Here is a 23279-nt window from a genome sequence, read left to right as displayed (position 1 = left end):
CCCAGGACCCTGGGATCATGACCTGAGCAGAAGGCAGTCGCTTAACCGACTGAGCCACCCAGGCGCCTGTAAATGTAATTTTTAATGGTTACAGAGTACACCTAATTCGCCAGTCCACCACTTTTCAAAGCTTGCCTCAAACCCCATCCTCTGTCTTCCTGCTCTGAATTCTCTCTGCCTCATTCTGAATTATAACTTGGTGACCCCCAACCTCAGTCTCCCCTACCCTGACCTTGAGGCCTAGACATGGGCTCTCCAGGATTAGAATCTCAACTTCCCTGGGGTCTCAAACCAGTTCTTCCCCAGCTCTCATTCCGCCCCCCTCCGTGGACCCAGATTGAAATGCCTGTGGGAACCCACCCATCTCCCCAACCCCTTGCCTAGCTTCTTTCTGGAGCAGTTTGAAGAGTTTATACCACAGTTTATTTTATCATTCCTTGATTGTTTTTGCTTGTTTGTTTGCTTGGTTTTACTTTTTATTATGAAAATTTCAAACAGGAAAAGAGAAGGAATCAGACAGTGAAAACCCAATAACTTCCCATCTAGATTAAAAATCCAAATCCCATCTAGATTAAAAAAAATGCTAACATTTTGCCATATTTGATTAATCTATGTATGTTCTTCCTGAGCTATTTTAATTTTTTTTTTTAGGTAGGCTCCATGCCCAACGTGGGGCTTGAACTCACAATCCTGAGATTGAGAGTCGCATGCTCTGCTGAGTCAGCCAGGCACCCCCTAAGCTATTTTAAAGAAAATTATTTTAAAGACATCATGATGCCTCATATCTAAATACTTCTGCATACAATACAAAAAGTAAGGACATTCTCCAAAAAAACATCATTACACACCTTTCAATAATAACAGTAATTTTTTAAAAGTAGACTAAGTCCCTAGTTTCTAACACCCAGTATTTATTCAAATTTCCTGGTTGTTTCAAAAATATCTTTTATAGGGGCGCCTGGGTGGCTCAGTCGTTAAGCATCTGCCTTCGGCTCAGGTCATGATCTCAGGGTCCTGGGATCGAGCCCCGCATCGGGCTCCCTGCTCCGCGGGAAGCCTGCTTCTCCCTCTCCCACTCCCCCTACTCTGTGTGTGTGTGTGTGTGTGTGTGTGTGTTCCCTCTCTTGCTGTGTCTCTCTCTGTCAAATAAATAAATAAAATCTTTTAAAAAAAATATCTTTTATAACTTATTTTCTAAACCAGGATCCAATCAAATACCACAGACTGCATATTGGTTGGTATGTCTTTTTAATTTAAGGCAGGTCCCCCGTCGTTCCCCTTTTTATTTGTCATCAAATTGATTTGAAGAGACTTGGCCACTTGTCTTGTGACAATGTTCCACAACCTGGTGACCTTGTTCCTTTTATGCCCTATTTCTTTGTCTTTTTTTTTTTTAAGTTTTGTTCACTCCGTGTAGTTTCTTTTGGTTTTGATCTCTTTCCCACAAGATGTTTTCCTCTAATGAATCCTAGGTTGATTGGAATCCCTGCCAATTGCTGATTGTTTACCTTACTGTGGGTCTCATAATTATCAGCTGGATCCTATCCTTAGATGTCCCCTGATGTCAGTAAATCTCATTCCCTAAGAAGATGCATCCAATTTCCTGCCTGGAGGGTGTACACCTGAGAACCAGTGGGAAGAAGGACTTTGGACTTTAAACATTCAACACTTAAACATCCTTCAATTGCCCTATGTTCCAACTGAAAACCTGGGTCTTGTTTCTCAGACCAGAGGCCCTCTATTCTCTCCAGATAATAGACCTCTAGTGTTCAGCTGGGGAAGGTAGGGGGGAGACCACCACCCAGGAGAGGGGGTCTGAGGGTCTAAATGTTTTTTTTTTTTTTTAAGTAATCTTTACACCCAACATGGGGCTGGAACTCACGATCCCAAGTTCAAGAGTCATATGCTCTACTAACTGAGCCAGCCAGGCGCCCCTCCAACTGCTGCTGCTGTTTCTTCTTCTTTAAGATTTTATTTATTTACCTGAGAGAAAGAGAGACAGAGCACAGAGAGAAAGGGAGAAGCAGACCCCTCTGAGCAGAGAGCCCAACGCGGGGCTCTATCCCAGGACCCCAGGATCATGACCTGAGCCGAAGACAGATGCCCACCCGACTGAGCCACCCAGGCGCCCCCCTCCAACTGCTTCTTATACAGCTTTTCCACCAATCCTGCTTTTGGCTTTACTTTCACCGTTATTATCCACGGTACCTGTTGCTGCCAATCCCCGAGCCTTTGGGGTATACTGTAAAAGGGATTCCTGTTTGTTTGTTTTTTTCTACCTGCTGGCGTAATTTCGGCTTTCTTGGAACTGCCTAAGTCACTCAGCACTTCTCCATCTGCTTTCTGGCTTCCAAAATATTGTTGCTGCCATCCCCTCTTCTGTTTCCTCTTGGCCCTTGTGGGTTTGCGTCCTTTCCAAATCCCTTTACTGATGCTTTAGAGGCATGGAAGGAGGGAGCAGGAGTGAAAACTGTATCTATCCACCAGCTTTATCCAGTGTTTGATTTAGAAAAATGCTTGATCGGTCTGATGAGCATTTTGGTTGTGGAAGACTTGCCCCCAGCCATAGCAGAGCCCCTGGGTATTCAGATATAGACGAGGACAATGCGAAGAAGAAGCCGAATTGCCCAGCATTGCACTGAGGAGAGTTTTGAGAGAATTCTGCAACAACTGGAGCAGTTATCTTGTGTTATGAAGTAACCTTGAGGAGGGCACAGAAAGAGAGGAGTCTGGGTCTAATAATACCATGATGCTCCCATACCAGTTCTGCACGATTTACCTCGGGACTTCTTTTTCCTTTTTTTTTTTTTTTTTTTAAGATTTTATTTATTTGACAGAGAAAGAGAGAGCGAGAGCAGGAACACAAGCAGAGGGGGTGGGAGAGGGAGAAGCAGGCTTCCCGCAGAGCAGGGAGCCCGACGTGGGGCCCGATCCCAGGACCCTGGGATCATGACCTGAGCCGAAGGCAGAAGCTTAACCGACTGAGCCCCCCAGGTGCCCCTTCATTTTCCTTTTTTAATGTACATAAGAAAATCCTTTGTGTTTTTCCCCCCTCTATTTTATCATAATAGTTACTTATCACATGGCAAATACTCTTCTAAGTGCTTGGCTTATATACTATAATTTTTATACCACCAACCCTATGAAGTTGGTACAATTACTGTCCCCATTTGACGCATGAGCAATGAAGCACAAAGAGATGAACTAACCTGCCTAAGGCGACATAGCCAGTAAAGGCTAGAAAACGAGGCAGTTTGGGCTTGTAAGCACTGTGCTGTTATCTAAACCTGGCCAAACCCAATCCTCACTAACATCCCGGACTCTGCCACCCACCACAGTCATCCAGTATTGGTGAATTTTCGGTATTCCTGGTGAATGATTTGTAAGATACCAGGCCCACCCCTGGACCCCCACGTCACCTGTCCCCTGACACTGAAGTGAATGAAGGAGATTTCAGAGCTTCAGGGTGTGACCAACTGTGGTGCAAGCAAAGGCAGGGCCGGGAGGCATGGGCTGCAGCACGGGCAAAGAGCAAAGGGCAGACCAGGCCCCTTTCCCCAAATGAATTAGAGGAAGGTGACAGAGAGAGACCTTGTGTTCATGCCTACGAAGCATTTCCAACATTTAGCATCATTTCCTCAGGACAGATTCCCAGGCGTGGGCTTTGGTACATCTTGACTGCCTTTGAATAGAACTGATGAAAGAATTCTTTAGCCAATTTCAGAGGCTTTACTTGTTATGAATAAAGAGATCTCCCTAGATTCTGCTAGATCCCTGGTAGGTAAAATTAGGGACCAAATTTTAAGATACTAATAAGAGCGCTTGGCGCCATAAAACTGTCTTTATTGATTGAATTAATCAAAGACAAGAAATATAAAATGTTAAAAAGAGAGATGAGTGCGTGCTAGACGTTAACTCTTTCGATTAACGAGGAGGCCTGGAGGTACAGTCTTCTCAGGAAGTTATAGTGAGAAATTTGGGTTGTTCCTGTTATTGCCTAATCTCACTGAAACTTGCAATACTTAGGGATATAAATTCCAGTCCTTGGTCCCCAAGCTGATTGTAAATAAGCCAACCTCAAGGACACCTTTGCAAGCTAGAAGGTGCTCGAGGCAGAGTTGGAATTCATGTAATTAGCTGTGATTTGTGGGGCTGTGAGTCAGTTTGCCCTGGGTCCTTAGGCAGCTCTCAGGGGCTTGCCTTCTGGTCACAGAAGTAAGGAGAGTGGAGGAGGGTGGGCTTCTTGGTGGACCCCATGAGCAGGGTATGGGATCAATAACACCATCTTAGACATGTACTTCTTTTATTTTATTTTATTTTATTTATTTGAAAGGGAGAGAGAGAGAGTGCCTGGGAGGGAGAGGGAGAGAGAATCTGAAGCAGACTCCGAGCTGAGTGCAGAGCTTAACACAGGGCTCGATCCCACAACCCTGGGATCATGACCTGAGCCGAAATCAAGAGTTGGATCCTTAACTGACTGAGCCACCCATGCGCCCTTAGACATGTATTTCTGCTCTGATTTCTGCCCCCCCCCTTTTTTTTAAAGATTTATTTATTTTAGTGGGGAGAGAGAGAGCGCGCACAGGAAAAGGGACAGAAGGAGAGGGAGAGAGAATCCTCAAGCTGACTCCCAGCTGAACATGCAGCCCGATGAGGGGCTCCATCCCACAACCCTGAGATCATGACCTGAGCCAAAACCAAGAGTCAGACGCTTAACCAGCTGAGTCACCCAGGCGCCCCTTCCCTCTTCTTAATACAGACACAAGATAATCAGGCACATGGGTCCTGCATTTGGAATGCAAATCTGCCTGCAGAACCACATCCTGGCTGAGCTGTCTGAGAGGAAACCGTTGTAGCAGCTCTCACCAGAAGACTTCTAGAAGATTCCCGAGGAGAACCACAAGCTCGGCCCACAGCACTTCCCCTCTGAATAGGGGTGGGTGGTGATGGCCTGAGGAAGATCCTAAGCCAAAGCTAGACTGCCTGAAGAAAAAAATTGGTGTCCCCACAAACACTTGCAGAAAAGTGTCCAAATTGGACTCTCAGAGAAAATGCGAGAAAATGATAATATAAGCGAATCAATACTGGTTTCGGATAGATTGGGAGCTTGGGAGAGAAGTCCTATGAATGCTGTTCTGAGAATTGTTCTAATAGCTCACTAAATATTTGTTAAATTTTTGAATCACCTAAGAGCAACGCGCTTTCTGAGGAAAGAACAAAGACTTTCAAATAGACAGTTCTGAGAAAGCCACAGAGCTGCTCCATAGGATCTAACTGGCCTTATTCAGGGAAGTTTGATAAACAACCCAGCAGCCTTTTCTTCTCAGCTTTCATTTTCTCCCTTCTGATCATTCCCGTATTTCATGACTTCTAGTTCCTTCATTCACTTTTACCCCTGAGGATAGGGTCATGGAGCAATCAGGGATACATTCAGGAACAGAATATTAAAGGTGCCATCCTTGTTCTGCATTAAAGAGAGAACATCATAGAGCCATGGAAAATGAAGCAAATCATTCACCTAGGACGGCTCAGAATAGATCATTCCCCTGGCTCTGCACCCATCATTCGTAAATGAATCCAGTGCTTTTCTACAGGATTTTAAAAGATTTTATTCCTAATCCATTTTTCTCCCTAGATCTTTGGAAATATGGCTCTGTAATTTAATGATTACAGGAGATGAGCAAAAGAATGAACTAAATAAGATAGCATCAGCTTGCCTTGTAATGAAGGGCCAAATTTTCCAAATATAGAGCAAAATCCAATTGTGGTGCTCTTGTTTATGATTCCTGCCTAACAGTGATATGAGAGACCCTGTGGGAACACATGCAGGACTTTTCCCACATAAAGAGCCTTCTCCTTGGCTCGTTACAGAGTTTGGGGAGATAAACCATAACTACCAATTTCTCTAAATCATAACTACCAATTTCTCTAAGTCACCTTCACTGCCCTGGATAGCAGTCACTTTGCTGATGGAATAAGACATCCCCCAAAGCAATGAACAATAACCACTAGTTAGCATTAGAGACAGCAAGCCCCTGAAACACCAGGGGATTTTCCTGTGGCTGATAAAGAGTTAAAAAGTGTATATATGGGGCGCCTGGGTGGCTCAGTTGTTAAGCGTCTGCCTTCGGCTCAGGTCATGATCCCAGAGTCCTGGGATCGAGCCCCACATCGGGCACCCTGCTCCGCGGGAAGCTTGCTTCTCCCTCTCCCACCCCCCCGCTTGTGTTCCCTCTCTCGCTGTATCTCTCTCTGTGAAATAAATAAATAAAATCTTTAAAAAAAAAAGTGTATATATACCACATCTTCTTTATCCATTCATCTGTTGATGGACACTTGTACTGCTTCCATAATTTGGCTGTTGTGGATAATGCTGGGTGATACCATACAAAACACAATGTGGTATCCTGGATTAAACCCCGGAAAAGTAAGGGGCCCTTTACCAGAAAGACTGATGAAATGAGAGTAAAGTCTGCAGTTAAGTGAATAGTAATGTACCAATGTTAATGTCTTAAATTGGACAGATGCACCATGGTTTGGTAATATGTTAGTTAACCTTAGGGGAAACTGGATGACGGGCATGTAGAACTCTGTTCTCTGTACTATTATTGCAACTTTTCTGTAGATAGAAATTTATTCCAAAATAAAAAGTTTATGTTAGGGGCGCCTGGGTGGCTCAGTCCATTAAGCGTCTGCCTTTGGCTCAGGTCATGATCCCAGGGTCCTGGGCCTCGTATGGGCCTCGTGTGGGGCTCCCTGCTCAGCGGGGAGTCTGCTTCTCCCTCTCCCTCTTCCTCTGTCCCTCTGGTCCCCCAGCTGTTCTCTCTCTCTCCCTCTCTCTCAAGCGCGTTCTCTTTCTCTCTCAAATAAGTACGTAAAATAAATACATAAAAAGTTTATGTTAAACAGAAGTGAGGGGGCACCTGGGTGGTTCAGTCGGTTAAGCGTCGGACTCTTGGTATCAGCTCAGGTCATGATCTCGGGGTCGTGAGACCGAGCCCCATGGGGCTCAGTGCTCAGCACAGAGTCTCCTTGTCCCTTTCTGTCCCCTTCTGCCTTCCCCCCCGCTTGCGTGTGCCTCTCTCTCTAAAATAAATAAATAAAATCTTTAAAAAAAAAGTGAAGCCACATTTGCATTGGCTACTGGTGGGAGTATCAATGAGGGCAGGTGTTCTGACGCTGCTCATCAAAGGCTTTAGAAGCGCTCAGGCCCACTGACCTATACCTTCACTCCCAGGATTCTGTCTTAAGGAAACAGTCAAGGGTATTCATCCCAGCACTCTCTTGTAATGGGGAAAGCTGGCTGCAAGCTAAAAGGCTAAAATTAGGACCACAGGAACAATGATGTAGCCACGGAGGAATATGCAAAGGTACCAAAAGCAATGTGGGAGAAGTAGATTTGATAATGTGGGAAGACTGTCACCATATATTGTTGAGTGAAAAAAGCCAGCCGCAAACTATTCTGTATGATATCATGTCTCTCTCTCTTTTAATCTATGCCCGCTTAGGAGAATGGTAGGAGATACACCAACATATAAAGAGTGGTTTTCTCTAGGCAGATGAGATTGTGGGTGCTATGGACTAAATTGTGTCCCCTTTAAATTCATATGTTGAAGCTCTAAACTCCCGATGTGACTGACTATATTTGGAGATAGGGCCTGCATGGAGGCAATTAGGGTTAAATGAGATCCTAAGGGTGGGGTCCTGATTCTACCTATGGAATCAGGCTTTTTTTTTTTTTTTTTAAAGATTTTTTTAATTTATTCGTTTGTGAGAGAGAGAGAGCACAAGCAGGTGGAGAGGCAGAGGGAGAGGGCGAAGCAGACTCCCCACTGAAGAGTGATCTCTCCCTCCGGGCACATGCACAGAGTGAGCACAGAGCTGGAAGGCAGCTGTCTGCAGGCCAAGAAGAGAGCTCTCCCCGGAGCCCAGCCACGCTGGCACCCTGGTCTCCGACTTCCAGCCCCCAGAACTGTGAGAAAGTAAATATCTGTTGTTCCAGGCACCCAGTCTGTGGTATTTAGTTATGGCAGCCTGAGCTGACTAAGACAGTGGGTATCCTGAGTTTTCTTGTTTTTGCTCTCTTGCTTTTCTGCAGTGAGTATGAATTGCTTTATTCTTTGGAGAACAAAGAATGTGACAATTGTATTCTTAGGAGTATCACTTTACCATTGACAGAAGGAAATACAACTCCCCAGGTCTCCTTCAGGAATAGTCTTGGCGATCATTTCCTCGTGGAGTCAACCTGCAGTTAGGCTCTTTATGCTTCACTCTTGATCTCGGGGTTGTGAGTTCGAGCCCCATGTTGGGTGTAGAGAGTACTTAAAAATAAAATCTTAAAAAAAAAAATGCACATCTATGTATATTAACTTAGTTGACTACCGTAGAAGCAAGCAAGCAGGTAATATACCCCACGGGTGAGGTTTGGGGAGGTTATGTGCCTTGCCAAGGTCACGTGCCTAGTGGATGTGAAGCCAGGACCCAGACCTGGGCCTCTTGACTCCAAGCCCAGCGCCCACCTCTGTTGTCCGTTACTGCCTGTCTGGCTCTTTCTTTTGCAGCAGTCCTGGACCATCTCTTGAGTAGGTCTCACAGAGCTGACTCAGTCCTCCAGAGTCCTGCCCCAGGCAAATTCTGGTCCTCATAAATTTCATATTGGAGACCGAAAGATGTTACTTTCTTCCACTTCCATGCCAGCCATGACCTATTTCTGGGTCTTGTGTTTTCTGGCAACTCAAAGGCTGTGCAAGCTTTGATGGAGGCTCAAGCGGCAGCCTTGACTTCTCCTGTGCATCCCTGTGGCTGCAAAAGTGGAGCTGGACGCTGGGCTCTGGAAGCAAGGTGGCACTTTCTGAAAACGGCTCTGCTGGAGCTGGAAAAGTCAGGATCTGTCAGTGTTGGGATCTAGCTTCAGATCTCTTTTTTTTTTTAAAGATTTTATTTATTTATTTGAGAGAGAGAATGAGATAGAGAGAGAGCATGAGAAGGGGGAGGGTCAGAGGGAGAAGCAGACTCCCGCCGAGCAGGGAGTCCGATGCGGGACTCGATCCCGGGAGTCCAGGATCATGACCTGAGCCGAAGGCAGTGGCTTAACCAACTGAGCCACCCAGGCGCCCTAGCTTCAGATCTCTTTATGTATTTGTTCCATATTGGCAAATATGAGCTTGGATAAACATCTTTAAATCCTCTTAGGGATTTTGAGTTTTTGTAGTAGTGAATGAGCAGTTGCAAACATAGGCACTGTTTTCTAGATTCTTTTTTTTTTTTTTTTAGATTTTATTTATTTATTTTGAGAGAGAGAGAGAGAGTAAGCAGGGAAAAGGGGAGAAGAAGAGAATATCCAAGCCTGGACATGAGGCTCAGTCTCACGACCCATGAGATCAGCACCTGAGCCGAAACCAAGAGTCAGATGCTCAACCGACTGAGCCACCCAGGCACCCCTATTTTCTAGATTCTTAATGTTCATAGAGTTAAATAAAAATTTAGGGGGAAAAAACGGAAGAACCAGGAAGAATTTGTATTGGTATGGGGACTGGTACTTCTTTCTTTGACTATGGAAGTTAAAAAATCAGCTTACTTATAAAGTAAGAATATGAGAAAAAAAACCCACCACCACCGTCCTCTACGTGCAATGGACATATCAGCATTGCGCTAGGCTTATAGGGAATGCAAAGCTGAACACAAAAAGAACACCTACTCTCAAGATATGAGTAGTCAGGGGCGCCTGGGTGGCTCAGTCGTTAAGTGTCTGCCTTCGGCTCAGGTCATGATCTCAAGGTCCTGGAATCGAGCCCCGCATCAGGCTCCCTGCTTGGCGGGAAGCCTGCTTCTCCCTCTCTCACTCCCCCTGCTTGTGTTCCCTCTCTCGCTGTGTCTCTCTCTATCAAATAAATAAAATCTTAAAAAAAAAAAAAGATATGAGTAGTCCACTGGGGGAGATAGACGTGTACACACATTGTTACCCAAGGCGGTCAGGTTTCAATCCTGGATGGTGGTTAGAAATGCGAGGGAGGTTATTTTAACTGTCATAACTGCTGGGGATTATCTCTGGCATTTGGGCAGGTCCAGGGATGCTGAATATCCTGCAATCTTGGGCAGTGTTCCATATGACACCAACTTGTCTGGTTCAAAATGCTGAGTGTCTCAAGGGAGGATCCGGTGCAGGAAAAACCCTGGGTGGAGAAGCTGAAGCTTCCAGGGAGAGGACACTGAACTGATGCCTACAGGTGTGTGTGGGCTGTTCTGATAGGCAGAGACGGGCACAGGGATAACTTAGTCGACGGGCCGAGGTGAGCTGGTGCCAGAAGTGAGACCACACAGGCCACAGACTTAGAATGACACGTAATTCAAGGTTTGGGGACTGGAGAGAAGACTGGAAACATATAACAGGTCTTGAAGTGCCATGCTAAGAAGTTTGGATTCTATTTCCTGAATGGCGTGTAGGCCCTGGAAGGAAGTTCACACATAAGACAAAGAACAAGAGCAACACTGCCTAGGAAGGGTGACTCTGGGCACAGTGTGTGGGATGGGGCGGAGGCAGCTGCTCCCCCACTTCTGGGGTCTGTGATTTACTTTACTTCGCCTCTCTTAGCCTCGGATGTCTCATCTATGAAATACCTAGCGCACAAATTGTTTCCAGGTTTAAATGAGACATTATGCAAAGCCCCCAGCGAACATTGCACAGCACGCGGCCATTTTTGTTTGTGGCTTCAGGTTTATTGGTTCCTGCGGCTACTACTACCAGCTGCTGGCCGCACATAGGTGTGCAGATCGGCGCGTCTTGGCACAAAGGTGTGTTAGCCGCTGGTGAGAGGGATGGTTCTGGTCTTTCCCCCTCAGCCTTCCTTCCCACTGGGGAAATAGAGGAGGCACAATGGCAGCCCATACCACGTCCCTGTCCCCAGACGGACTGTCCCTAAACCACAAAGGAGCTCTTGGAGGTCAACTTGCACCTCTGAGTGAAATTCAGACCAGGGTGGGACTGGCCTGGTGTCACACAGCAGGGCAGTATGATCAGAGTTGGGACTGACCCAGATGTCAGGACCCCCAGCCCTTGCCTCCCTCGCACGGTCAGAGGGAGCAAGAACATCTGACAGAGACCCTCCCTTCTAAAACTCTCCGTGGCCACCCAATATGTGCAGACTCAGGTTCAGATTCTTCAGCATGGCCTCCAACCCCCCCACCCCCACCCCCACCCCCACCCCCGACCCCAGGGGCCTGTCCTGCTGACACAGCCCATCTCTCTGCTCCGCTGCACACTCAGCTGGCTTTCCTTGGAACCTTCCTGGGACTTTCTGCCTCGTGTTCCCACATCACTTTCTCTGCCTACCGAAATCCTGTGCCTCTTTCTCCATCCAGCTCAGCTGCCTCGGCCTCCAGGAAGCCTTCCCCTGTCCCTGCCTCGGAGCACTTGGCCATGGCCCGGCCCGGCCGGCCTTGCATCGCCGTGGGTGGACCGGCACCTGCCATTTGTCTCTGGGGCTGTATGTTCCTCAAAGGGGAGGACTGCTCTTTGGTCAGCATTTCAAAGGCAGCACTTTGGATCGTTCTGACACTCTCAGGGCCCACCTCAGTGCCTGCAGATCCTCGGCCATGACAAATACTTCTTCACCGGGATGAAATTTTTCTCTCCCCTACTGTTGGGCACTTAGTAACTGGCCCACAAATCTTTGTTGACTTGATTTGAGGATGGGATGAAGAAAGACTAGCACCAGGGAGGCATTTGTACCCCCAATTATTTACAAGAAATTGCAGGGGCCTGACGTTATAAACCATACACTGGCAGGGCAGCTGATGGCCCGTGTGTCCCAGCTTCCCGGAGTGGCGGTGGCGGTCTAGCTGACAACCACACTCAGGCTGGCAAGCCTGGCATCTTGCGGACCCCGGGGGGGCAGCCAGAGGAGCAGGAGAGGGGAAAGAAGGCTTGGAGAAACACCGGCTGTGGTATTTTTGGAAGGGAAGCCAGCATTTCAGCTTGAACTTTACAACACACTCTTCCAAGATTTTCTCTCATAAAGCCAGTAATAGAATCATTAATGTCACTTTTTAAATTTCACCTGAGCAATTCTGAGGTTTGATGACCAGTAAGCTGATGGCTTGGGAGGTTGCTCTAATAACTTTATTTTCACGAAATGAAAGAAAATGGCCCCGTTGTTGTTGTTGTTGTTAAACACACTAGGTGGTTTTTCTTTTCTTTCTGTATTTTTTTGAAGATTTATTTATTTATTGTAGAGAGAGAGAGTGACAGAGCACAAGCGGGGGATGGTGGGGAGTAGCAGAGGGAGAGGGAGAGAAAGAGAGTCCTCAAGCAGACTCTGGGCTGAGCTCAGAACCCGACACAGGGCTAGATCCCAGGACCCTGAGACCATGACCTGAGCCCAAACCAAGAGTGGGCCACTTAACCGACTGAGCCCCCCAGGCACCTCATTAGGTGGCTTTTAGACAATTGAACAGTAGGTTAAGAGTCAAACCAGAGCTGGAGATCCAACCCCAACTCCTAGTTAGAGCCAACCTGCATGGGTGCTCCGGTTTGCAGGTCTAAACACTACTGACCATAGCTTCAAGAACATTTTGGCATGCCTTGTGCCAACCTCTCAGGCCTTTGCTCTTCTCCGAGGCTGTCTCTAGAACGTGCCTGCGGAGGATGGGTTAGGAGAGTGGCTGACTGAGCCACGGTGCAACCCCGCCAGTGGTCCTTACACAGGGTGTCAGCCTGCAAACACTTTAGGTGGCGTTTCCATCCACAGCCCTTCAGTGGCTCTCCTGAGACCACCAGTGTGGCTGGCCAGAACTCTGGGTTTATGAAACCAAGGGAAGTTACCCAAGGCTCAGCCGGCTTAGGCTCCCTTTATCTGACCAATGGGCTCCTCACTGGCAGTGGGGAAAAGAAATATGTTTAGGTCATCAGAAACTGGCAGAGGTCACCAAGAGGTGACTAGAGGCCAGAGAAGGGGATTGAGGTCCAGGCGGGGACTTGGGGTAGGACTTCCAGCCTTGTTTCTCTAAGGACAAACCTGATGAAATTGACCTCCAAACACCACCACCTGATTTCCCAGCCAAACTGGCTTCTTCCCTTGCAACGCTCGCCATGGCCCGCAGCTGCATACCTCAAGGATGTTGGAAAAAGTCATCTTTTCTTAAAAAATAATAATAAAAATAAAAAATCCCTTTTTGAAGACTGCAGTGCATCCCACCACCCAGGGCGAGTGTCACAGAACAAACACGGGTCTTTGGGCTCTGTTTCAAGCCATTAACTTAATGGCTCTGGTGCTTGGAAGCTCTGCCGAGGACAAGAGTTACCCTGTTATATAAACATATTCATCTGGCTGAAAACATGTTATTGTTTTCTGAATAATGGTCGTTTGAAGTAATGTGTGTGTGTGTTTTTCCCTTCTGATCGTTGTGAGTATTATTTAGGCTCCTTTGGAAAAGCGGTAACAGCCCCATGAAGCTCAAAGGATGACAGCATTTCCTTTCCTCCCGATCAGATCGGGTATTAGAATCATTTTGCACAAGCTGAGGGCTGGTACCCGGCCATCACTGCTGAGAAGATAATTAGGAGATAATGTCAGTGGCAGAGAAAGTTGTCAGAGCAGAGTGGTCTCCTGCCGCTCTCGGAGTGCTGAGTGTGGATGTGGGGAGGGCAGGCGGAGCAGAATCCTTAGTGCGAATGAATGTGGAGGAAGAGCCCAACAATCCTTTTGCTGCTAAGGAGATGATCGTCTGGCGGCAATATTCTGCCGACAGCGAATCCTACCGAATGCCCATCTTGTTCCCCGCTCCCCGAACTCCCGTCCATAGATGTGGGCAGAGGCGGGTGTCACTGATTATTACAACGCACAGCTGAGATAAGGAGGCAGCTAATTGAATTTAATTCACTGAGGAGGCAACCAATTTTGTGCCGAAGCTTAACTTCTGGATGGTAAATGTTTTGCACTTGGTGCTCATCTCCTGCGAACTGAATGCCAATTCCTTTTGCAAGACATTTTTCCGTCGAAGGGCAGAATGGTGGGCAGTCAGGGAACAGCCCGCAGGGGACCCGGGGCCTGGCCTTTAGCCCGTGTTGGTGGGTTGGCCTGCTGCCCAAGGGACGCATGCACGACAGGGACCAGGGTCTGCGAGGCAGGCTCTGTGGTGAGACTGGTCCAAATTTAGACTGCCCAAAGTAAACAAAAATGCAACTCTCCCTCTCCACTGTGTGACAGCTAGTAGAACGTTTGGAATATATGTGTGTGCATGCGATTGCAGTGTTTATTTATGGAAAAACTGTTCCTTGAGGCTTTAGATAGTGGGGGATATGATGTATTTCTAAACTTTGTCTGTCACCAGCGGTCAGCAGTCGGCTGTCTTGCTTGTGTTTCTCTTGGGTGCAGTCTTTGTTCCCTGGTCCCTTTTCTCTCTCTTTCCTTTCCACCCCTATCTGTTTTATTTCAGAGCTGACCTGGGATGCTATCACACATTTTCCTTCTGGGAAAAGTAATTCACATTTAATCTCCAACTGAGTACTTAGCACTGTACTTGGCCCATCGTAGATACTCAACAAGAATTCGTGGGATGAATAAGTGAAAAAAACCAACTGTTCTATGTTTGTCTTTTTGCCAAGGAACTAGACAGGAGAGGTGGTGACTCCAGTGCTTTTGGGTTGTGATGGTGATGGTTTGGTCCATGAAAACATTATCCACCCAAACTGGGGTGTCTCAAGGAAGGTTATCATTCTTCATTTGCACTTGGGAGTGGCTGTCTAAACATCATGGACCAAGGGGGGGCATCCCCTGCCACAGAGCCTAGCAGTTCACTTGTGTTCTTCATACCCAGAAGGGTCCTGTCGCTTATGACAATGAGTTTGGTGGCATTTTTCTTTGTAGCTCACATTCGAGAACCAAGGAATGAATGCAGATGCTCACATAGACCAGTCCCAGTGTGGAAGAGTCACTGTCTGAAAACAGTCAGATAAAACAAAATTAATTATATCAAGAAAAGGAAAAAAAAAAAAAAAGGAGTTCACTCTGCCAGAATGAACTCGATGGATTTATAATTACTGAGATTTATTTTCCTTTGAGAAGAAACACTTATCAGAGATGGACTTTGATGAACCAAGGCTGGAAAGTGATAACTGCATAGTGAATGTGGCAAAGCCAGGAGGTGGGAGAAAGAGGAGAATTGTTAGCTAAAGTCAGAAATGCCAGTGGGATGTTTCCTGTACATATATCAGCCTTGGGGCTGAAAACCAGTCGTTCTCCAGGGGTTCAATGTGGACCTTGAGGGGTGGAGAATGTATATATATTTCCTACAATTATTATTTTTTTTCTTAATTTTTTTTTTTAAGATTTTTATTTATTTGACAGAGACACAGTGAGAGGGAACACAAGCAGGGGGAGTGGGAGAGGGAGAAGCAGGCTTCCCGCTCAGCAGGGAGCCCAACGTGGGACTCGATCCCAGGACCCTGGGATCATGACCTGAGCCAAAGGCAGACGCTTAACCAACTGAGCCAACCAGGCGCCCCTATTTCCTACAATTATTTATATTTTTTACAAAATGGAAACATTCTTTTTTTTAAATAAAACTTTATAGAATTTTAAAATGTTAAAAAAAGTAAATAAAATCAAAGACGTACATCCATGTAATCTTACCTTGTAGTAGTGACCACATTGAGAGGACATTGGTCCTGTTTTATCCCTGTGGGGCTCCCCTCAGGTCACCTGAAAACAGGTCTCATATGCACAGCCCAAGCAAGGGGAAGTGAATGTCCCCACAGATCCATCCGTGTGGGGCAATTCTGAGGGCCCTCAGGAGGTGATGCCCCAGGGGACCCCACAACACCCAACACACCCTTGGTTGGTTCTGTTCCTTCCAGTCTCATTCTTTCTAAGGTCATCTCCCAAATAAAGTTCTTGCACCCAAATGCTTGCCTCACGGTGTGCTTGGGGAGCCCTACTGCATTCATAACCACCTCCTCGATTTACACCATCTGCACCCAGGATCAGGGAAGGGCCATGGCTTGGAGGCGTTCCTGCCTTTCTGCCTCATTCTTTTCTCTCCTATCCAAGCCTCTCTGGTCCTCATCTCTTTGTGTTCCTTTTGCTGCTCAGCTCTCTGGTCCAGAGCCCATCTCTCTTCTCACGGAATTACATTCCCACCCAACACACCTTTCCTTTCTTTTCTTTTTTTTTAAAGATTTTATTTATTTATTTGAGAGAGAGAGAGAGATAGCAAGAGAGGGAACACAAACAGGGGGAGGGGCAGAGGGAGAGGGAGAAGCAGACTCCCCGCTGAGCAAGGATACCGATGTGGGGCTCGATCCCAGGACCCTGAGCCGAAGGCAGATGCTTAACCGACTGAGTCACCCAAGTGCCCCCCTTTTCTTATTTATTTTGGTAATATAAGTACACTTTAGAGGCACATCCTAATTTACAGCTCAATACGCACATATTCAGTCCTCATTTGCTCAAGCACACATGTGGATCATCATTGTGTCAAGCGCAGGATGGATGAGAGGAATAGGTCTTGTGTCTACCATCAAAGCAGGGGAGTAGGAAGACAGAGACAGACATCTGTGAAATAGGTACAGTATAATATGCCAACTGCTATTATATACATTGGGGAAGAGAGTTGGTTATTGGAGTTAGGAACTCAGAATGCAATAGAAACAATGTAATGTTTGCTGGTGGCCACCCAGGTGTAATAGGTTGAATGATGGCACCCCAAAGATGTCCACATCCTAATCCCCAACACCTGTGAATATATTACTTTACATGGTAAAAGAGACTGTAGATATAATTAAATTACACATCTTGAGAAGGGGAGATTAACTTGGATTATCCAAGAAATAATCCCAAGAGCCCTTGTAAGAGGGAGGTAGAAATGTCAGACTCAGAGAGAGAAAGATTTAAAGATGCTACACTGCTATCTTTGAAGACAGAGGAAGGGGCCATGAGGCAAAGAATGAAGGCATCCTCAAGAATCTGGAAAAGGAACCAGCCCTGCCAATGCTTTGCCCTTAGTCCAGTGGAACTGATTTTGGATTTCTGGCCTCCAGAATTATGAGTAGATTTATATTATGTTAAGTCACTAAATATATGGTAATTTGCTATAGCACTAATAAGAAACTAGTACAGCAGGTGAATAAAAAAACCTGTTACCAGGGGTTCCTGGGTGGCTTAGTTGGTTAAGCATCTGACTCTTAATTTCAGCTCAGGTCTTGATCTCAGGGTCGCAAATTCAAGCCCTGCGTTAAAAAAAATGAAGCAAAAGAAAAGAAACCTGTTACTAGATAAAATACAAGACACTCAGTTAAATTTGAATTTTAGATAAAAGATGAGTAGTTTTTTTAGTACAATTCTTTTTGGTAAAAGTATGTCTCATGCAATATTTGGGATGTACCTATACTGAAAAATAATTTGTTGTTTATCTGAACTTCAGATTTAACAGTGTTTCATATTACTATTAGTTAAACCTGGCCACCCTACCAGTAGCTGAATTGGGCAGCAGCCCCCTCGAGGGTAGGTCTGGGTGCCCGGGCCTCTGGGGACCCACCATCTGTTTCCTAGTCCCTTGGAAAACTGAGCCCTTCTTATTCCCAACTACCTCCAGTGTCCTGGTCCTCGAGCCCAGCCACAGGACGGCCCTGAGGATGAAGAAAGGGAGGTCTGGATGGTAAGCAAGACCCCCTAGAGCTGTGGCAAGTACTGGTCCTTCCCGCACCAGCCCTGGGGAGCAGGCAATTGTAGGAGACCCCGCAGGGCGCTGCGACTAGATCCATGCGCGACCTTCACAATCCCCTGGCTGAATGAATACAACACTGAGAGGCTAGCAAAGCTGCTAGGAGGAATTGTCATCATCATCTCTGTGGTTTAAGAAATGCAAATCAAAGCAACAAAATATCATTTTTGCGAATGAGAATTATTATAAATTAGCTAAATTATTATAAGTTAGCTAAAATTTGAAAGATAAGAGTGGCAGCTAACTTTGTGGGGTGCTCAGGTCATCCTGGGCGCTTTGAGAGGGATTCCCTGATGTAGCACCCACAGCGACCTTTACTGCTGGTTCCGTCATCCTCATTCCTTATAGGGAGTGAGGCTTAGTGAAGCAAGCAGGCGGTGTGGACATGAGGCGGAGCAGGGCTGAGGGTCCCCCCCCAGCCTGCTCTTTTCCCACACACCCCTGGGGTAGAGGGGATAAAGGAATGGCTGCAGTCTCTCTGTGAGGTAACTTGACAATACCTAACAAAATTTAGATGCATACCCTCCTCAACGCCGAATTGCTCATCAATAGGGGCCTTTTTTTTTTTTTTTTAAGATTTTATTTATTTGACAGAGAGAGAGAGAGTACAAGGAGGCAGAGCGGCAGGCAGAGGGAGAACCAGGCTCCTGGCTGAGCAGGGAGCCCGATTCGGGACACGACCCCAGGACCCCGGGATCATGACCTCAGACACTTAACTGACTGAGCCACCCAGGCACCCCAATAGGAGCCTATTAAAATAAATTATGGCACATTCATACACATGGGGTGTATTGATAAGGGTGAGTGTGTGCGTGTGTTGTGTAAAGAGAGGTTTTGACAACATAGGAGCATGTTGAGAAAATAGAAAGTTGTAGAATAGTCTAACATCATTTTATTTTGGTGAAAAAAATCTATCTATCTATACTACATTTTATACTTTCTACCTGTATTTATCTATCTATATTATCTATACATTTATATTTATATCTCTGTCTATATTTAATCACAAAATCTTTAATGAACAGGTATTATTTTTGAAATCAAGGCAAAAAAACATTACCATATTTGAGTTTCTCTGAACTTCTGCTCATTCCCCGCCAGGCAGAGTCCTTGTCGGGCCACATAGCCCTGGCTCAGATGGCCTCAGGGCCTTGAACCCTGCTGTCCTCAGGGCGTGGAGTGCTGCCTGCCCTCCTGCCCCAACATACCCACTGAATTCTCCTCTTCCTTCAAGGTCGGCTCAGCATCCATCCACCACTGCTGCCACTCCTCCAGGAGCGGACTCTGGGCAGTCTTGTCTCAGAAGCACCTAGATCACATCCACACGCACGATTTTGCACTTTCACGATGCCCTCTGTGGTAACTTCGCCATGTCCTGGGTAAGCATCAACACACTGTAAATGTCTTGACAGCAGATGTAGATCTTACTCTCCTCTGGTCTTCCCTTCAGCCTCCCAGCAAACCCCAGGACAGGTGCTGGCTGTTGCCAAACAGAGAGGCAGAGACATAACCAAGAGTCACCTCTACTGTGCCCTTGCCAGATAGGATGCAAAAGAGTGGTAGAAAGGTTTCCCTGCAAACATTTGTGGTTTGCATCTCTTGGTCTGTATTCCTTGAATCTGTTGACTTATGAAGTTAAAGATAATTGCAAATGTTACCGAGGATTTTATTTATTTATTTATTTAATTTTACTTTTTAAAGATTTTATTTATTTATTTGAAAGAGAGAGAGCACACATGCAGGGGTGGGGCAGAGGGAGAGGGAGAAGCAGACTCCCCACTGAGCCGGGAGCCCGATGCAGGTCTCAATCCCAGGACCTTGAGATCATGACCTGAGAGCCAAAGGCAGATGCTTAACCGACTGAGCCACCCAGGTGCCCCTATTTATTTATTTTAAATATTCATTTATTTATCTTAGGAGGGGAGGGGAGGAGGAGAGGGAGAGTCCCAAGCAGACTCCACACTGAGTGCAGAGCCTGACACAGGGCTGGATCCCAGGACCCCCAGACCACAACCCTAGCTGAAACCAAGAGTCAGATGTCCCTCAACTGACTGCACCACCCAGGTGCCCCAAAACACCTATAATTCTACCCCCTTATTCTCCCTTTTCATAAAACATGTAAAGTAAAATAGGAATAGAAAATAATCCTCTTGCTATCCCAGAGTTAAACCCTGTGAGTTAATGATTAGGCACAAACCAAGCTAGACTTTTGTTTCTATGTATATATTAAATGTAATATCTTTCCATATTCTTCTATATCTATTATCCATCTGTCTGTCTGTCTATCTATCTGTAGCAGTCTATCTATCTATCGCTATCTATCTATCATCTTGATAGAAACAGAAGCTTGTGTTCCCGTACTCTCAGCAGTTGTCATGTCCAGAACCCAAGAAGTTTCTACCATGCTCTCCCCTTTGTATCTGCTATCAGAAAATTCCATGGAGCACCAAAAGATGCTCAGCATCACTGGTCATTAGGGGAATGCAAATGGCAACCATGAGATACCACTTCATTCTGATTTGGATGGCTATTAAAAACCAGACAATAACGAGTGTTGGGTGAGGATGTGAAGAAATGGAACCCCTGTACACTGCTGGGGGGAACGTAGAACAGAACAGTCCCTGTGGAAAGTGGTATGATGGCTCCCCAAAAAAGGAAACAGGGTGACATGTGATCCAGCAATTCTACTTCTGGATAAATACCTCAAAGAAATGAAATCAGGAACTCAGACAGTTATTTGTACCCTCCCGTTCACAGCAGTGTTATTCACAGTAGTCAAAAGATGGCAGCAACCTAAGTGTCCATTGACCAATGAATGGATAAACTAAGTATGGAACGTACATAGGATGGAATATCAGTCAGTCTTAAAAAGGGAGGACCTTTGGACACATGTTACAACACGGATGAACCTTGAAGATGTAATGCTAAGTGAATGAAGCCTGTCGCAAAGGACGAATATTGTAGGATTCCTGTTAGATGAGGTTCCCAGAGTAGTCAAATTCAGAAGCAGAAAGTAGAATGGTGGTTACCAAGGGCTGTCGGGCGGGGTGGGGGAACGGGGAGTTAGTGTTTAATGACTACAGAATTTCAGTTGGGAAGATGAAAAAGTTCCAGAGATGGATGCTGGTGATGGTTGCACAAAAATGTAAGTACTTAATGCCACAGCCCTGTGCACTTAAAAATGGGCAAAACAGTAGATTTCCTGTTATGTCTATTTTACCACACACACACAAAATAGCTCTGTGAAGGAGTCAATGGTGGTTGGTGTTCTGTCCCACAAAGAAGTGTACTCTTCTAGTAATAAAGCCTACTGGTTTGGAGTCTTCAGCAGGTGCCAGGCACCAAGCCAACAGTTTGTATGCATTATTTTGTTTTCTTATCTCAGTCACCCTGAGGTCAGTACTCCTACTCCTACTACCATCTTCACTGTACAGAGCAGAAAACTGGGGCAGGAAGAGGTTTGGGTGACTTGCCCGAAGTCTCCAGCTGAGAAGGAGCAGTCAGGACTGGAAGTCACGGTGGTGCTGCAGAGCCCAACAACCTTCAGCCCTCATCCTGGACCCTCTTCCTCCTAAAACACAAATCCAGTGACCGGGCAGGCCGCAACTCTAGGTAAGGGGCTGAGTGCAGGTTCTGAAAAAGCGAGCATCAGCGGAGCCTTGCATTCCCGGACGTGGATCAATGCCATGCGCTTTGATGAGTTCTGCGTTCCCAGGCCCTTCGAAGGTTCCGGCAGCGATGACAGAGGTTCCCTGTACTTTGCAAAGCACACCTACCCCACTGCACCTGCAGTCTCTTCTCCCCCGCGGTGCCCGCCCCCCTTCCCTCAGAATCCGCTGCCTTTTTGACATGAAAAATGTACTATAATGAGTCTACCAGCTAATTAATTAAAAGGGAAAAAAATCCCAAGCTTCAAATATGAGATGATTAATTACATAAGCATTAACGCCTCTGCACACTCAGAACGGCATGTCTTTAATGTAAAACTTTTCCAGCACATTATTTTCTGCCGACGTGGATGTTTTCTGCCCATACAAGGCCGACCTCTGCGTACACGCCGGTCCATTTCACAGCAAATGGCCCCAGATGGTGTTTACCCCGCTCATTAGGGGCCTGTATCATGAAGCAGGCCCGGCTGAGCGGCCTGTGCGGGCCTGGCCCTCCTGGGCTGGCGCGTCTGTGTTCCCCGCACCCATGAGCCGCCCGGGACATCCCCACGCCCCTCCGCACCGCTTAGGGGCCCCGGCACTTTCCGCAAGACCAGGCCGGGGCCCTGACATCAGACAGCACCGTCGGGGGGTGCCTGCCCTTCGAGGCTTTTTAACAGCCTGTTGTCTGGCGCACAGACTCGCGACTTCCAAGCTGCAGGCGCCCTGCAGCTTTTAGGTTTGGTTTTGTTTTTAACCAGAAGAACCTCACCCCTCTCGTCCTCCCCTGCTTCCCAGCCTTCTCGTGCCCTCTCTGCCTGACCTTTGGCCCTTGCAGGAAGCAGGGTCAGGGCTCCCGGTGGGCAGCAGGGAGGCCTGGGGACTGCCCCTTCCCTGGTTCCTGTTGTCCCTGGGCGGAGGCCACTTGTCCTCAGGGGACTCACCAGGGCCCAAGGGTGGCGCCCAGATCGGCTGACGTGAGCACATGACACGTTTCTCAGAGGAATTAGCTGGCATGCTGCCGGGCACTGCGTGACCGGATGGAGTGGCTGTCTCGATCGGGGTGGGCAACCTCACCTGGCATCAGCAAGAGAAGAGCTTGTTTATGCTTCTGGCTGTAAAACTCCTAACCTGACAGGAGCAGCCTACAGAGGCAAAGCTCTACATGCCTCAGAGATGGACATACTAATGGAGGGCACATGCTGAGAATGACTCTTCCATTTTCCAGAAGCATAAAATGGTATTTTTTTTTTTCCCATAGAAATTGTGAAAAAGAGAAGCTATTATGGTTCAACATTTAGACAGGCATTAAAGCACTTTTGATACAAAGTGAAATTATTATTTTTTTCTTACTCCTGTGGCCTGAACTCATTAGCAAATAAGTTGGATTTCCTACTTCTGGGATTTGGACACACAGGAAGGCTGTTCTAGGGTCTCCTCTCTCTTTCCCACTTTGATCCCCATAAATCTGTGCTGTCCAGTACCGTAGCCATCAGCTGTAGGTGGCTATCCAAAGAAAAATTAAAATACTGTAAAATTACAAATTAAATTCTTCAGTTGTGCAGCCACATTTCAAGCGCCCGACAGCCGCACGTGGTTGGTACAGACATAGAACGTTACCATCCTCACAGAATGTTCTTTTTTTTTTTAAGTTTCTTTCTTTTTTTTTTTTTTTTAAAGATTTTATTTATTTATTTGTCAGAGAGAAAGAGAGAGAGAGCACAAGCAGGGGGAGCAGCAGGCAGAGGGAGAAGCAGGCTCCCCACTGAGCGAGGAGCCCGATGTGGGACTCGATCCCAGGACCCCGGGATCATGACCTAAGCCAAAGGCAGTCACTTAACCACCTGAGCCACCCAGGCGTCCCTAAGTTTATTTCTTTTAGTAATTTCTACACCCAATGTGGGGCTTGAACTC

This window comes from Halichoerus grypus, chromosome 10, assembly GCF_964656455.1.
Source record: "Halichoerus grypus chromosome 10, mHalGry1.hap1.1, whole genome shotgun sequence".
In the NCBI taxonomy this organism is placed as follows: Eukaryota; Metazoa; Chordata; class Mammalia; order Carnivora; family Phocidae; genus Halichoerus; species Halichoerus grypus.
The sequence above is the reverse complement of the archived record's forward strand: the minus strand, read 5'-3'. Positions refer to the sequence as shown.